Below are 12,143 nucleotides of genomic sequence, written 5' to 3'. Positions count from 1 at the left end.
GTCGCTTCCACTGGTTTGATCCCTGCCTCCCATTTGCTCCCTCTACTCACAGGCTGAAGAGGTGGAGAACAAGTAGAGGGCCACTGAGTGTTTAGCTGATGCGTGGGAAAGGAAAGCACTAGCTGGCACGTGCCAGCCAAGGCCAGCATTAAAGTTTAGTCTGTTTCCTTTGTCACCTTGAGGTGATGGATTCTCGGCATTATCTCGGTGTTGATGGGCTTGGATTTGGATGGAGCAAGTTTCGAAGTCATTGCACTAGTCTCTGGGAGGGCTCACGTCCCTGAGAGACTCCAAATGGATAGCTCCATTGTTCTTGAGGTGCACAGCTGTCATGGCTGTGGAGGGAGAGACAGCCCCTTAAGTAGCTTGGTCCCCATTCATGATGGGCTTTGAAGATCAGGGCCTGGCCCTTGGACTGGTTCAGGTATTAGTTGGGGAACCCTTGCAATGACAGTAGCGTGGCAATGATGGGTTCCTATTCTGGGCTGTTAGTTGGAGCTCCTGTTTGCTAAGGATTGGAGGAGAAAAGCGAGACCCAATGGCAGCACCGTTGCCCCAAGCAGCCAAGATGATGGAGCACTCTGGGTTTCTCTCTTGGGGGCTGGCATCATGGCTTGTAAGTGTCTGTTATGTTTTCAAGCCCCACCTTCTATTCTTTTTTAAACTACATTGCTAAAGAAAAATATCAACCCTAATAATAGCTCGTACAACTTCCTGTACCACTGCCAGGTAGCAAGTGAGGAGGCTGTGAGACAGCCGTCGCAGTGCAGGGTGCCGTTGTCTGCCTAGGCAGAGTGCTGTTCACTGCGCTGAGAGGTGCCAGGTGTTACGGAGAGCAGCTTTGGGAGTCCCTCTGGAGCAGTGGTTCTCAATCTATTTACCACTATGGGACGCATATGCAGCTCTCTGTGTGTTATGTGGGCCTCATCCACACAATAAATACACTACTTGTATGTCTCTGAGGATGTCACGTTGGCCGCACGTGTGCTGATTGGGCCGTATGTGGCCCATGGGCCCCAGGTTGAGAACCAGTGCTCTAGAGCCTGGAGCATTCTAACTGCTGCATCCTGTCCCGCAGCAAACAGGCCTCACCAGCATGAATTTTGTCATCAGATGGGATTTCTTCTCCCTCCCCATCCCTTATATTGACTCACTCAGTTTCCAAGCACTGTGGCTTCTCTGTCTTTAAAGCATCAAGTCCAGTTCCAGTGTAGTGTCACAAAATAACCTAGGGCTGAGTCCGGGAACTTCTGCCTGCTCCATTAATTTCACAGTGGGACCACTCTCTGAGTGCCTGGAAGATCGGCCCTTGTGGTGTTGCTGAGCTGCTAGTAATCTGACAGCAGCGAGGGGAACAGGCAGGGGATCAGAGGAGCGGTACAGTTCCTGTGCAAACGGCAAGAGCACACAGGGCTGATCTGAAGAGCGAATGCTGCATTTTCCCGCCTATAGGGACAGGGTGGGGGAACCAAATAAAGCTGTCCTGAGTGCACATGGGGTGCAGAAATGTCTCTGAGCCTGGTTATGTTACCTGATGCCATGAGTTAGTGAGTAAGCAATCAGACATTCTGACTGGAGGGTCGAGAACTCTTCTCCCTAAGGGATGGCTTAACCCCACCTCCCCCCCCCACACCCCTTGATTGTACAGTGCAAATTGGTGTGAAGAGCATAGCTGACTGTTGTTGAAATCCTGTGTGGGAGGCTGTTCAGTGGTCAGAGTAGAGAAGTCTTGGGGAAACCCTGCTGCTAACTTGTGTCATGTCACTTACTGTCTATGAGCCTTTGCAGCCCAGTCTGTGTGCTGGGGACATTACCAGCCCCTTTGGCAAAGTGCATGATATCCTTGGATTGAGAGCCCTGGATTGCAAGAATGCACTCTGCTTGGGGACCGCATTTCAGTCCCATTCAAAAACATGAGCCAGTATCATAGAATCATTGGGTTAGACGGGACCACCAGAGTCATCTGGCTAGTCTAACCCCCTGCCAAGATGCAGGATTTGTTGTGTCTAAAAATATATAGACTGCAGCTGCCCAGCTTACATAGCAGTTCAGTGGTGGCGCATAATACACCTGTGCTTTGTAATCTGCAAAGTGCTCAGTTCTGGGTGAAATTCAAGAAGCTGACTTTGCCTTATAAAGGTCTAAACTGTTTGGGTCCGGGTTGCCTTAGAAACTGGTGGTTCCCCTCATGTTCCGGCCCCACACGCTGTGGGGGAAGACCCTCTGTTCTAGAATTTCCCCTGACTTGATCTAAAAGAGTCCGGATTTGCTGATGTTCCAGGCACCTCAAGAAGCTTATTCACTCAGGCTCTTCCTAGGGGCCATCGGGTAAAAGAGGAAGGTTCTTCTTTTTTTGTTGCAGGGAGGACGAATCCTATAGTGGTGTTGGCATTTTGTCAGCATGATGTTTTTTTCTCCCTCCTCTGTTAGTGTGTGTTCAAAACGCACTTAGCAAGAGCCCTAGGTGCAATATGTAAAACTTAAAGCATTTCAGAGTGGTCGCCTGGGTTCTTCAGTGTAACAGTCCTCGGAACTGTTGTGAGTTGCTGTTTCTTTCATGTTTCAGAGTAGCAGCCGTGTTAGTCTGTATTCGCAAAAAGAAAAGGAGGACTTGTGGCACCTTAGAGACTAACAAATTTATTAGAGCATAAGCTTTCGTGAGCTACAGCTCACTTCATCGGATGCATTTGGTGGAAAAAACAGAGGAAACATTGTTTCATGTTCTCTCTGTGTGTGTATATAAATCTCTCCTCTGTTTTTTCCACCAAATGCATCCGATGAAGTGAGCTGTAGCTCACGAAAGCTTATGCTCTAATAAATTTGTTAGTCTCTAAGGTGCCACAAGTACTCCTTTTCTTTTTGTTTCTTTCATGTGACTGCAAGGGTTTGCGGATTGCCACAGTGTGAACTTGTGAAGTCTGACTGTCCAGCTGTTTGCTACTTACGGTGTTTCCTTTGTTAGCACTGAAGGTGTCAGCATTTTGAATCAGAGTCTCCCACCCACGCGTGTTGTTTCAACTTTTCCTGCATCCTGCAGTGAGTCTGGTTGTTGATCTCAGTCCTTTCTAGCTCTGTAAATGGTCATGACAGACCAAAGCTTCCTCCCTTTGTGGGGGGAGCCAATAAATGCTCTTATTTGGACCACCTTAAAACTGAAGGAGGTTATAGAACCAAATGCATCCGATGAAGTGAGCTGTAGCTCACGAAAGCTTATGCTCTAATAAATTTGTTAGTCTCTAAGGTGCCACAAGTACTCCTTTTCTTTTTATAGAACAATACAGCTTCAATTGCTTTAATGTAGTAACTGACTTCAGATGGAGTTAGAACTAGACTTCAGATTGGGCTGTAATGGGTGGAAAGGAGAGGCTGTGTCCTGCGTGGATCCTGTTGACAGAGATAATAGTCTGGGATAGATGGGGGTGGTGCCTGTGGGCGAGAGCCACGCGGAGCTGCTTGCATGCCTCCACCTAGGAGCCGAACCTGCTGGCCACTTCTGGGGCGCAGTGCGGTCCGCGGTGCCAGGCCAGGAGGGAAGCCTGTCTCTGCACCCCGGCTGCGCCACTGATCGGGAGCCACCGGAGGTAAACCCATGTCCCAATTCCGCTCCCCAATCCCCTGCCCCAACCCTGAGCCCTCCCAACCTCCAACACCCCTTCCTGCACCCCAACCCCCTCATGCCCGCACCCCCAGCCCAGAGCCCTGACCCCCCCCACACCTTAATCCTCTGCCCCAGCCCTGCACTCCCCCCCAAATACAGAGCTCCCTCATCCCTGGCCTCATCCCAGAGCCTGCACCCCCAGCCCAGAGCCCTGACTCCTTCCTGCACCCCAACCCTCTGCCCTAGCCCAGAGCCCCCTCCCACACCCTGAAGCCCTCATTCCCATCCCCACCCCGCATCCCTCACCCCTGCACCCCAACCCTCTGCTCCAACCCTGAGCCCCCTCCCACACCTCAAACCCCTCATCCCCAGCTCCACCGGGTTGCAGGAACCAACAATTTTCTTCAATTGGGTCGCCAGAAAAAAAGTTGAAAACCACTGCTCTAAATGGATGTCTCTGATGATTAGCAGAAACAGCCAGGGAAGTCCAATTAGATTCATGAAAGGCCAATTAGATTCATGCTTATGATACACTGGCAAAAAGATGGGTGTCCTCTAGGAGAAGTCCTTCTTTAAACACTGCCGCTTTCCTCTGCTGGGGGACAGTGGTTCACCTGGTTCCTCCCCGGTGTAAACAGCAGCTGGTGATGTATGAAGCAGTCTCTGCTGGCTTGAAGTGGGGGAGCCACTGTTACAACTTCCCAGGCACCTTCTCTGGAGCTCCGCTCCCCTAGGTTGTGTCTCATCCATTGTTCCTGTGTTTTACCCCATGTGGTTTGTGTGACTGGGCTGGGAAATTCAGTTAACCCCCGCCCCCCCCCCATAGACATAGCTAAGTTGATGGACGAATGCTTCTGTCAACCTAGCTACTGTTGCTCAGGGAGGTAAAGTTCCTATACTGACAGAAAAACCCCTTCTGTGTACATTACATCTACATTATAGAGTTAAGCCAGCATATCCACTGCGATGTAGCAGTGCTGGTTTAGTCTCCGTACTGTAGACATACGCTGAGTGGCATCTCTTTGGGAAGATTTCAGAGTAGCAGCCGTGTTAGTCTGTATTCGCAAAGGAAAAGGAGTACTTGTGGCACCTTAGAGACTAACAAATTTATTTGAGCATAAGTTTTCGTGAGCTACAGCTCACTTCATCAGATGCAGTGAGCTGTAGCTCACGAAAGCTTATGCTCAAATAAATTTGTTAGTCTCTAAGGTGCCGCAAGTCCTCCTTTTCTCTTTGGGAAGAGAGGCAGGAGCATGCTTGCCTTAAGGGGCAAGGACAGGCAGTGCCCTCCTGGGGGATGGGTGCAGCGCTTTATGGCCATGGGAAGGGAGGTGCCGCCTTGGCAAATGTGAGAAGCAGATGGGCCTAACCAGAAAGCTGTGACACTGAAAAGGGGAACCCCTGGTTTTCCGGCGCAGTGAAAGAGAATGACTTTGCAAAAGGAACCCTTTTTTCCGAACCACTTGCCTGGGCTGAGCTGTGGGATGGCTGCTGTCGAGCTGGTTTGGGTTTTAAGTGTGTGGGTGTGTCATGGAGTAGAAGGGAGATAACTGGTCATTGTGCCCCCTCGCCCCCTTTCGAAGCTGAAGAAAACAGCTGGTGTTGGGTCTTGCACTTGACTGATAACCCAGTGCTTCAGCTGGGGGAAGTGCTCTCCAAGCACAGGCATCTGGAGATCTGGAAAATCAGCTCAGTCTTTCTTTGGCTATTCAGATCAGGACACCCACCCCACGGCACACTTCCCCTCCCCGCAATCTCATCGCTCAGGGGCCCCTACCCCAGCGAAGCTATACAAATAACATGTCCCATGCGCTCTCCTGCTCATAAACCTCTGTGTCATTCACTTTAATTTGAATCACGTTTTTGCCCGTCATGCTATGGGATTGCTTCTTTCCAGTATTAACTAAAAATTGGGATTTGATGATGCTGGCATTTCAGGGTCTCCCTCTGGCTATGCCTCCCCCTCTGGAAAATGCTGGAATTGGTGACATCATCAGAGTAGGAGAAGCTCAAGCATGGCAATCTCAAATCAGTTTTCACTTTGCTTTTGTCTTGGGTTAACACTCTGGGTGCAGAACTCTCAGCCGGTGACAGTGTGTGAAGCATTTCATTGAAAAAAGGAAACTGAGGTTGCATTTCTGATTGTTTTTTTCTTTGTGAGTAACTCTTGTCCAGAAAACCCAAAAGAACACCCTTACTTTGTTTGTAAAGCGGGAACGGCTCCTCCTTGGTTATACACAGGTAACAATTTGTAACTCGGCACTCAGATCAGTATGGGATGAATCAGAAAGTGACGGCTCTTTGCTTAGGCTGAGAACAAACTTCTTTCACTCTTGTTGGTAACCAGTGCTTTATGTGAAAGGCCTTTGATTCCTGACTGCGGCTTAGAGTGATGGAGGGTTAGAAGCAGTATTGCAGGCCTAGCTGTTAGGCATGCTGTTTGTGGAAGGGAAAAGTGATGTATATGTAATGTATGAGGTATGTTCGGGCTGAAAATTTGGCTCTTACGAGTTACCCTGGCTTGTTACTGGGAAAGTGGCCATGGAACTACCAGAGACCTGTGCGGATCATTCAATAATGCCCATTCTAGGAGAGGAAAATCAGCATATCATTAACCGTATTAATACTGGTGCATCCTGAGCAGCTGTTTTGCTGTAGTAAATAAATTTAACCAGCAGGAATGCCAGGACATTCCAGGTATTTCCAGCAAGCACTAAACTTGTGCGTCTGTGGGTCAGATCAGGTGGGGGCAGCTTCTTGGTTTCCAGTTGTTGAGGTAGTTGAGCTCTCAGGCATAACGCCTTACTTTTAGCTTAATGGCGGAAACTCTTGGGAAGTTGCTTGTGCTCACAGGATGTTGTTATCTCAGAGTATCTGTCTTTGTTGCTATGCCCATAGCTGGCTATGCAGTGACAGTCTGTATTGTACATGGGAGCACAAACTACAGCCTTCCGAGGCGCTTGAAGTGGGAAGAAAAGATGATTGTGAAGTAAGTGGAGTAAGTTTTGCACCATTCCTGTCCTTGATTTTGATCAGCGCTGTTTTTTTTTTTTAAACATCATCCTTCCTAGGAAAAGCGAAAACTCGGGCAGTAATTATGTCGGAGTATATACTTTCCAGTCCTCAGTAAAACATTTGTCTAGTAAATGTGTGAAACACAAGCTCTGAGTTTCCTGCACCACGTCAACACAGATGGGAGCGATCCGGGGAAGGGCCTGTCAGCTTTCACTCAGCACAGGAAGGCACACCGGAGAGGAGAACTCATTGATGGTGCTTTCCCAAAAAAGGTCTGAACTCTTCATTTGATTCTGCCACTTCCCTTGCCACTCCCTTTCCTGTTAGAGGAGGTACTCAGTTTTTTATTCCTTTCTTCAGATCTGCACGTCTGTTTAAATGCTTCACGTAAACTGAGATGCTGTATCAAGAACTATAGCTGGGTTGCTGCTGGAGGGGCGCGCAGAATGGCTAGATTGAAGGTTTCCATCCACAGAACAGGTACAGCAGTGGTACAGGCGTCTCCTTTGCTGAATTGATTCAAAACACCCGCCCAGATTCTCTGGTCTGGGCGAGCTCTGCTCAGCACAGGATCAGAGAGGAGTGGGGGAAGGTAGCTTTATGTCCTCTTTGAAGCTTCCCACTCCTGGCTAACATAATTTAGACCAGTGACAGGCCTGCTCTCATGTTCTTAGCTGTAGGTGACGTGTGTGTGTGTGTGTGTGTGTGTGTGTGTGTGTTGTTTAATAAGACTGGGACTTTTCAGCTTGGAAAAGAGACCACTAAGCAGGGATAGGATAGAGGTCTATAAAATCATGCCTGGTGTGGGGAAAGTAAATCAGGAAGTGTTATTTACTCCTTCTCATAACACAAGAACTAGGGGTCACCAAATGTAATTAATAGGCAGCAGGTTTAAAACAAACCAAAGGCAGGATTTCTTCACACAACGCACTGTCAGCCTGTGGAACTCCTTGCCAGAGAATGTTGTGAAGGCCAAGACTATAACAGGGTTTGAAAAAGAGCTAGAGAAGTTCATGGAGCAGCAGTGCTGCTTTAGCATGTGTGCTAAAGGCCACGAGTATACCTAGTGTCCTAGGTTCCCAGCTGGGGTCGGGGGCAGCGCCCCGCGCGGCAGGGGTCTGGAGTCCAGGGTCAGGGTCCGGGCTGCCCCTGCCCTGCCACCTGGCCCCCGTGGCCCAGGTTACACATTGTGGACCGCATATGTGGCCCACAATGTGTAATATGTTGAGAACCACTGTCATGGAGGATAGGTCCGTCAATGGCTATCAGCCAGGATGGACTGGGATGGTGTCCCTCTGTTTGCCAGAAGCTGTGAATAGGCGACAGGGGATGGATCACTTGATGATTATCTGTTCTGTTCATTCCCTCTGGGGCACCTGGCATTGGCCACTGTCGGAAAACAGGACATTGGGCTAGATGGACCTTTGGTCTGACCCAAATGGCCGTTCTTATGTCATGACTATGTTGGGATGTGGCCCTAGATCACTGCGATTTAAAGGGGCAGCCCTCAAGAAGCCAACTTTCTCAGTCTCTTTGTGCAAAGCAGCTGGGATCAGACCTAACCACCTCTAGTAACAAGGAGGGTACAAATCACTCTCTGTGCCCATCCAAATCTTGGTGCCTCCAAAGATACCAAGCTTATTTCAGGTGGAGCACTGAGCAGCTAGCAGCTTGTAATGATTTGCACTCAGAACTCAACAGGGGCTGAGGTTTGAACCAGCAATCTGGGGAGCGGGGAAAGGCTGTTTGATTTCATGACTGCTCTTTGGAAGCACCCAGTTCCTCCTCTAGATCATTTAGAATTAAGTGCGCTCTCTCTCTTGTCTCGTGCAGTACTGCAGGAGCCCGGGATGTGCAGGACTCTCTCTCTTAAAATGTCACTTCATTAGAGATTTCCCATGTGATTACTCCCCCGTATGGCCTGTGCTCATGTGAAATCCCTGCCTAGCAGCTAAAGTCAGCCCAAAACTTTTCAACTCAGCTACCTCTCGGTTCCCTCTTGCTAACACCCTAAGTTCTCATACTCTCTTTGTTCATGTGATAGCTCTAAAGTGATACTTCAGTCCACTTCTGTTCTAATTGTAGTTTCTCCCTTCCTACTTAACTTGATGGACTGATTGTTAGTCTCTATCGATCCAGGATTGCGAACGTTGTAGATAGCAACTCTGCGCTCTTTGGTACCAATATAGGAGTCTACTCCAAGTCATAAAATATAGATGGAGGGTGTGTGGGTGCCATATTAAGTGTATTTCAGTCTATAGTTACCACCTTTGTCATTTTCTCTGGGACAAATTGATGTCATGATTGCACTGACACCTTACAGAGTGATGTTTTGGTGTATCAAAACATCAGTGTGTTGTAAAATAATGGTGACTTTGAAGGAAAATTTGCATCCTGCCAACGGTGTTTGTAGCTATATCCTGGTAAATAGGACAAACAGATCATCGAACGGACATACTCCTCACTTGGGACACCTGACTTAGCGGTAGTCTGCTATGTGAATTTACAGGAAAACGCTCTATGAGAAGGAAGAACTCTGTTCTCATTTATCTGCTTCTTGTTTAAAAAAAAATATACAACTTTTCTATACAGTTTTTTTTCTTTGTATTGTTCAAAAGTACAATTTTCTCTCTTGATGAAATTGAAATTTTGTCTGTCTGTGTCTGTACCCCAGACTCTTCTGTGTTAGAGATAGGAATGCGCACACATGTGGCATCAGTGTTAATTGCTGGGGAAGCTCACACATTGTATTTGTATCCCAGGGAAAACTGTGGCTCTTGGAGATGAATAGTATTTCTCAGTGGTAGCGGTCGACTTTGAATTTTTAAATTGTAAAGACCTGCCCTCTCCAGGCTTTAAAAATGGCGAGAAGTCAGTGTCAAGGTCTTGTGTGCACCCAGAGTTTATTAAAAACATTTTCCACCTATGATCCCTTTATTCCCTTTTATTACTGATGACCAAGACATGCACATTTTGAAATACAGACCCAGATGTCCCAGTTTAAGTGCATAGTTGCTGTGACTACCAATGCAGAATGTGTAGTTGTTCATACAAAATGTATCTAACTAGCCACTTGGCTGCACACTTAGTCACTTTGCAAATGTGTGTGTGGTAACAGCTCACCAATTCAGCATGCAACTGTATGCGGATCTTGCAAAGACAGCTACATGCCTAAGTCTCATGCTGTTATGTTTTAAATGTACTTTGTACACCCAGAGCTGTGGGTGAGGGCACGCTTTGGTGTAGACTTTTGAAGACCAAAACTGAAATTCATAAACTCCTGAAAATCTATCCCAGAAACATGAATACATGCACGCTGTCCTCCTCCTCTTCACACTCCAGAATTTCTGGCATCAGAACTGGGCCCTCAGCAGTGAATTCTGATGCTCACAGTCACTAGATTCTGACATCGCTGAGACCATGGCAAAGCAAGGGTAAGAGGCAGAAGTGGTGCTTTAGAGACACACAGCTGGGTAGTTAGCACTGCTTGGAAAAGGCTAGTTATGTTGGGCTTTGTGAAGCTTTGTCAGAAATGAACAAGGGCCCCTTTAAGGGAGATTTTATTCTGGCTGCTTGGGAAATCTCCCCTGTTCAAGTCTTCCTCTTTTCAGAATTATCTCTCTGTGTCTCTTGCACACAGTCTTCCCTCTCCTAGGCTCTCGAGACAAAGTATTTCAACTCCAACTGCTGGTATCAGCTATCCTAGCTGAACTTCCTTCTGTGTGCTGCAGTGTGGCCTCTCTTTATGAATTGCACTAGTGTCTCTATGCACTGCCTAATATTCTGCCTTTTGCCAGCTATGTGTAATACGTCCATAAACACCCTATAAAATATGTGCCGGCAATTGCTGTGAGAGGAGTTAACTCTCCAGCTGCATTGCAAAGCAAGGTCCCTCCCTTTCCCTCCGACCCCACACCAGTCAGGGGCTAGCCAGGTCAACATCGCAGCCTGCTCCATGTGATTCCAGATGCCACACCGCTACCCTTTCTAGTCCCATGTGATGGGGACAGGAGGGAATCTGGTTTGTTACAATGTGAACTGACATCTGTAGTGCACTTTTTTCCTCCTCCAGGCCTTACACGTACCTGAATTTTCTCCTGTCTTTATGCCATGCCATTGATGCCCTTTCTAGCAGCCATTATTCTTCCACCCCGGGTGGGACTGTAGCAGGGCTCCTCTGAGAGCGAGTCAGTGCTGCCTCTGCAGTTGGCTTGAGGGGTTTCTTCCGAGCCGCCTAATGAAAGCAAATGGTCTTCTGCCCTCTGTGTGCAGCACGGCGTGACACAGGTCAGGAAAGAGTCTTCTGTGGGCGTGAGCATTGCACAGGACCACCAAACGAACCCTGTAAGCCTGCCTCGTTGTACAAGCGTATGAGCTCCCTGATGCCCACAGAGGGGTTCCCAAAGACTTGTGCTCCCTTGCGGATTACTCCGTTACAAACTGACCCATTCACTCCTGCACCCGCTTTGACTTTCTAGGAACGGGGGGGTCTTGCAGGTGAACATACTGCCAACAGCCCGCCCTGTCGGCGCGCGAGAGTAAAGCTAGTCCAAAAACCCCCCATCAAACCCTACATTACATGGACACCAGTCCAGCATTAGTCTGTCTCTTGTTGCGACTTGACCTTTTTAGCCAACGCGCGTTCTAATCTGACTTCTTCCAGAGTAACAAAGTCCAGAGTCCTTCTCGTTTTTTTCCTGACTCTGGGCCCTGTGATTCTTTCAGCCTCTCATCCCAGGGCCTTCAGAAGTCCTTATTCCCGTATATCAGGGGAGTTCATGCCACATTCCCCCTTGGCTGGCAGGGGAACCAGGCCCTCCCACTACTCTGGGAGGCCAAAGACCCTTTACTGAGCAGCTACGGTCTGCACTGTCAGACTCCTTGCTGCTGCCTCCCTTGACCCCCTCTTTCTACCAGCCATATCCCCCACCTGAGAGCTCCTGTGAGCCAGTCCCTGGCTGCATTCCACCCCAGTCCTTCCACCTGGGAGTCCTACCCCTGCTCGGCTCCCCCCATGGTCTCCCCCTGCTCCTGGGCTCAGTCTCTCCCTGCTTCTCCCAGACCCTCCCTCCAGGCCTGATGCAGGAGCCTGAACTACTCTCTGTAATCCCTTGAGAAACTGCCACCACAGCTTCCCCTCAAGCTTCAGTTCAAATGCCCCTTAGGTGCACGCTTCTTTCTGTCTTTCACCCAAGAGAGGACACTGCCAATGCTTCTCCCCTGGCCCTTCTCAGCTTTCCTGCCCACTGCCTGATGCTCCTCCCCAGCCAGGTCTGATCATCATTTATACTCGCCACCCTTGGACTCAGATTCTGGTTAACCAGTGCAGGGTTTCTACAGCCCCCCACCCCCCCCGCTCCGCCACACTCCTACTCCTCTCTGGTTCTACGTGACTCATCTCATTCACGAGCCCGAGAAGAGGGATCTTGTGAGTGCCCTGAATGCGAGAAGGGGGAGCCGATGAAGGAATGGCATGTGATTGCCCAGAGTTCAGTTCATTGGTAGCTTCGGTTATTGCATGTGTAAACAG

The 12,143-nt window shown here is 48.8% G+C and overlaps 1 protein-coding gene across 9 annotated transcripts in view; it reads left to right on the top strand.

Annotated features, from left to right (window-relative positions):
* Positions 1–12,143, top strand: part of RGS19 (regulator of G protein signaling 19) — a 60,319-nt gene that overhangs the window by 23,040 nt on the left and 25,136 nt on the right. The window contains exons 1-3 of one of the 9 annotated variants that reach the window (XM_043495650.1): positions 3,299–3,581; positions 6,670–6,885; positions 6,974–7,093. The exons of 4 other annotated variants lie outside the window; for them this stretch is intronic. The gene's annotated coding sequence lies outside the window, so the exon portion shown is untranslated. Of the gene's footprint in view, positions 1–3,298; positions 3,582–5,578; positions 6,886–6,973; positions 7,094–12,143 lie in introns of those variants that run through there. 4 more of the 9 variants (XM_038370194.2, XM_038370198.2, XM_038370195.2 and 1 more) reach the window with 4 other exon arrangements.

The sequence above is a fragment of the Dermochelys coriacea genome, chromosome 13, assembly GCF_009764565.3.
Source record: "Dermochelys coriacea isolate rDerCor1 chromosome 13, rDerCor1.pri.v4, whole genome shotgun sequence".
Classification (NCBI taxonomy): domain Eukaryota; kingdom Metazoa; phylum Chordata; order Testudines; family Dermochelyidae; genus Dermochelys; species Dermochelys coriacea.
Note: the sequence above shows the minus strand (reverse complement) of the source record. Positions and strands in the feature narration are given on the sequence as shown.